Here is a 5,527-nt window from a genome sequence, read left to right on the forward strand (position 1 = left end):
GAGAAAAAAAAGCGATTTTGTTTTGATCCATCGTACATCGCAAGAAAAGTATGCTCCCACAATTAAAAGGTTTCTCAAATAAATGATTTGTACGGTTGCTGTTATTATCCATAAGATTTCTCATTTCTGAATTACTATATTGTCTTCCGTGATCGTGTTATCTCGCAAGGGAATTTCAATTCGATAAATAATTATTTATAAAATAGAAATATATCACTTGTGTTAAATATTATTGTAATGTATCGTTCTCTCATACGTCTTAATTAATAATGATCGTTCTGGATGAAAAATCAAAATTAATCCATGATGATAATTTAAAATCGATTACTTTGCTTTAACAATATAATTAATATATATAACATTGTATTTTAAGTATTTAGTTAAAAATTATTCAATTATAATCGGTGTAGATTAAATATATAGTAAATTATTGCGAGATAACAAATCTGTCTTGTAAATATAGTTACAGCACACCAATATGTTATACGAATATGAATAACATATGTATAGGCTTCCGCATTTTTTATGTGTTATAGAAATATACCAGAATTTTCGTAGAATTTATAAGCAATAACTAAACAGCATAATAATGACAATCCTAAGGGGTTGTTAAAATTGCTAAAGAAGGTGTCTATTACGTTTTATTTGTATGTAATATATATATATATATATATATGTGAAATCCTTCAAATGATACAATACAATAAAGATTGGTATGATATTTATAAATAAATTATTTTATTATTGTATTTTTTTAAATATATTTTTAATGTGTTATTTAAATATACAGTTATAATAATTTTTGTCCTATATACGCGCGTAATATCTGGTAACGTAAAGATTTTTCATATTAAACATTAATTTCTTTAAATGAGCTTTTATATTTTTTGAAAAAATCTTTTTCCTCGTATAATAAGTTATTTTATTTAAAATTATTTTGATTAATAACTTATGGTGAAATTGTTTCTACAGAAATTTTGAAAAATGTTCACCACATAGCTAGTCCTTATGGTAAAGCGATGAAATAAAAGACATTGATCAGTGAAACAATTAGAAAAAAAGCCAATCAGAATTTGTAAAAGCATACTTTCAAGAACCAGCAAAATTTTTGAATTTCGCTTTTTTTTCAAATCAGAGGAAATACATTATTTACGGGCTTACGGTAGGTTTAAAAAGTATTTTACAATAATACTGGGAACAAAGGTTTTGTTAGATCATTGTATATTCACTCTTCTTTATTCATTCTTACGTTCAATTAAATGAATGCCATGCTCATATTTTTAAATTTTTAATCGAAGAACCAATTGCCAAAATATATATTAGTATTCCCTCTTCTACTTTGCATTTATATAATATGTAATTTATTTCGTTGTGTTTTGAAAGTTTAAATATAATATATTAGGAAAAAACAATGAAATATAAGGTCTTTTTAACGTATCAAATTAAAGTGATTATAAGAGTCAACGAGAAAACATGCTATCAGAAAACCCAACAACGTAAGATATCATTTGGTAAAAATGAAACATTAACAATTTTCTTGTCGTTTTTAAATAACAACGCTGAATTATAACGATATTAAAGAATTTTGTTGAATTTAAGGATAAAATTAGCATTATATATTTAAAATCGATATGAGATTAAAAGTGTTGAAATTAAATCATCATTATAATTATAAAATTTCCAAAATATAAAAATAAATTGAAATTCTAGGAAATTAAAATAAATACGGTACGTTGAAGTTTAAAGTTATTCAAAAGAATCTTCAAGATAATCAAATTTTTTTTGTATATGTTTCATAAAACGCAAAGAAGATTAAGCGAAAATTTTATCTTTAACCAATAATTATACTCTATTATATTGTGACGTTTTACAAAAATATTGAATATTATCGATAATTTGTATATATATATACATATTCTGACTTTCATATACTTTCATTAGAATAATCAAAAAAAATTATATTAAATTGACAAGATATGTTTTAAAGAAGTTCATTACGAATACTAGTAAATATCAGATGAACAGGTAATAAAATAGAAAATATATATTCATATATTATGTAAGATTGAGAAAGAAGAATTAATGATTTGTTCCATATACATATGAATAGTTCCATATACATACGAAGAGTTCTAGAATGTTTTCTTTTCTTTCCAATTAATTTTGCATGTACCCGTATGCATTTATTTTATTTAACAAAGCGGCAGATAAAAACGTTTACCACTGTGTATGTCCGTAGAAACGTAGGTGCTTAATGTTGAATTGGAATCGATTTTAAAAGAGTTTTAGACCATCGAATACTAATAAAAATTCTTTTGAATAGTATTACGCAATAGTATTACGTCTATGCCTAACAACCTTTAAACAATGTAGTTCTATCGGTTATAGGCACTCTGCTTTCGTCGAGTTATGCGGAAAGTAGGTTGCTTTATTTTTAAACGTAACAAATTGATTGTTTTTTGTGTTAAATAACGATTCAAGCCTCAATATAAAGTGTTATTATATTGGTGATACTCGTTAAATCTGAATAACACGATTTATCTAAAGTATTAGTCACGACTTCATTTTTTACAATTTCTTCGATAACAATGACGTATTTATGTGATAGAAATGAGAAATAATAGAATTTAATGCCCTAGAAAAGTGTCTGATTTTCCGTCACGTATATTATCGGTTGGAAAGCTTCAGAATGAATAAGAATAGTTCTCGGAAAGACGAGAAGTGTTCCGTTATAACAAATGATTTAATAAATTTTTAAATAAGTTTCAATATTATGCTATGATTTATTTATTTTTATGGTATTAGTGGAAGATATCGTTCATTTTTCATATTCACTAACTAAAGGTGGAAAATAAGAATTAAAGGTACTGTGTAAAAGTCAATAAATTTTTTACGTTACATTGTAAAGATGAATACTATTATCACAAAATATATTAGTTTCCAGTAAGCATAATCACATCTGCCCTATTACTTTCTTTTCGGATGTCCACTTAGACATCTTGATAAGTAGAATTCGTTTATGTAGTAATTCCTTAACGTTTTTAGACATTCATGAATTCCTTAATTGACTATCAAGCTCCATTTCTTATATCATCGGTAATATCCAATTGGCTTTCTTTTCTGCCTAGTATTTCATTCTTCGTGCTTTGTTTTTTACATTTTATTCTTTGTATCTGTAATTATTGTAATGGACTCTATTATTTAACAAAGTTTTTTTTCTACATTACGAAAAGTTTGCTTACACTTTATCTCCTTATTTTTTCAAGAAAACCTCAAAATTTAGAAAAACAATTAAAATTTTTGTTTTATTTATTGAATTAAAATATCAAAAATACAATCTGTTAATTAATTAATTAGAATTTCTTCCAGAAAAAGTGAACCTAATAAAGCAGGAATATGCAAACATTAAAAAAAATGAAGTCACTATATAAGTGGGATATTGTATGGGAAAGCGCAATAGTTTTTCTATCTTCACATTTGCTGTGTCTGTATGGAATATATTTAAGTTTTACTTCAATGAAATTATATACTACGATATTCAGTAAGTAATAAACAAATCAATTTGAATAGTATAAGCTTTGTTATGCGATCATTCGTTATTTTCGATCGCACAATGTGATAGATAAAAGACTCATCCTATTATCGCTAGTAGCGATCTATTTCAATTTTCATGTATTATTACAAAAAAATACATAATATTAAATCTATGAAAAAATAGGAACGAAAAACAATGATTTATTCTTTATATTTCAGCGCTTCTCACATTCCCATTATCACTCGTCGGTATTACTGCAGGTGCTCATAGATTATGGGCACATAAGTCTTACAAAGCAAAATGGCCACTTAGGGTAATCCTGATGACTTTGCAATCTATGGCATATCAAGTAAATCTATTTACTTTTATTAGATTTACGAGTATAAATATAAATAATAGCACAAAACTTGTTCATTTAATTCCAGTAAATCGAAAACCTCATTATTTGTAATAAAAATATTTATACATAACAATAAATATTACATAATTATTTAAAATAAAAATATTAATTGAAAATAATATGTAAAGAATTGAATATTAGAATTAAATCTTTCATATCATTTGATTAAGAATAATAATTTTTAAAACAATATCACATTACATTCTACGAGAATTACAATGTATGAGATGCGAATCAATAAAAAATTATGCATGTATGAACGGTCGAAAGTTATGCAATAGTGTGAACAAATAATTGCTATTATTGATGTCGCAGAGACTTATTTATGTATGGGTGAGAAATCACCGAATCCATCACAAGTACACCGATACGGATGCTGATCCTCATAACTCGAAAAGAGGTTTCTTCTACAGTCACGTTGGTTGGTTGTTAATAAAATGACATCCTGATGTTATAAAAAATGGAGCTACGACAGATATGAGCGATCTTGAGAAAGATCCAGTGGTTGATTGGCAACTAAAGTAGATATACCAATCCCTAGAATATTTTAGAATTTTTTCCTTTCTATTCAGTAATTGATATTTTTGCTTTTTTTATTTTTTTTCTAGACATAGTAATATTTTCATGCCATTAGTTTGTTTCATCATTCCTACCTGGATTCCTGTATCTTTTTGGGGAGAGAGTTTAATGAACGCTTGGTACGCCACGTCTATTAGATACATCATTACTTTAAACGTTACCTTTCTAATAAATTCTGCAGCTTATATGTGGGGTACAAAACCATATGATAAGTATGTGTGTAAACGTATTTTTATCTATTAAGATATTAATTAAACTCCGCATACGTGATACTATATAAACTTAAACATTATTATAATTAAAGAAAAAAAAAATAATTAAATATATTAAAAGAAAAATATTTCAGTATTTTGACGTCTTGCGTAGTACTTCAACGGGTTAAAATAGAATTTTATCGTATAGATTAATTCTTTTAAAATAATGTTTATCATTATTTTTTGTTTGCAGTACTATTTAACCAACAAACAACTATTCGGTTGGTTTAGCAGCTATCGGAGAAGGTTGGCATAACTATCATCACGTATTTCCGTGGGATTACAAAACTTCTGAATTAGGAAACTACAAAGTAAACTTAACAACGGCATTTACCAACTGTTTTGCTAAATTCGGTTGGGCTTATGATCTAAAGACAGTTTCTCATGACATGATTAAAAAGCGAGCATCTAGAACGGGAGATGATAGCATATATAAACATATCAGTGATCAACACGAGAACAAGTATAATAATTCTATTTGGGGTTGGGATGATCCAGATATTATTCCTGAAGATATTAAAAATGCAAAGATATTAAATATGGCCTAATAAAACTATTTTTATCGTTTGGTGGTGGCATCGAAAAAAAATTACCAAATTAAAAAAACCGTAATGAAAATAAGAAACAAAAAATTTACGAAAACATATATTCTGTATTGATGGGATCAATTTTCGCGGCTTTATCATTGTAAAATTATTTAATTATACGCGTGATTATTATTATTATAATATTGCTGTTCCAACTTTAACCATTTATTTG

General features: G+C 26.3%; 1 pseudogene; it reads left to right on the forward strand.

Annotated features, from left to right (window-relative positions):
- The first annotated feature begins 3,374 nt into the window (after positions 1–3,374).
- On the forward strand, positions 3,375–5,301 carry LOC122519857 (annotated as a pseudogene).
- The last annotated feature ends 226 nt before the right edge of the window (positions 5,302–5,527 follow it).

This window comes from Polistes fuscatus, unplaced genomic scaffold, assembly GCF_010416935.1.
Source record: "Polistes fuscatus isolate 324 unplaced genomic scaffold, CU_Pfus_HIC Scaffold3, whole genome shotgun sequence".
Lineage (NCBI taxonomy): Eukaryota > Metazoa > Arthropoda > Insecta > Hymenoptera > Vespidae > Polistes > Polistes fuscatus.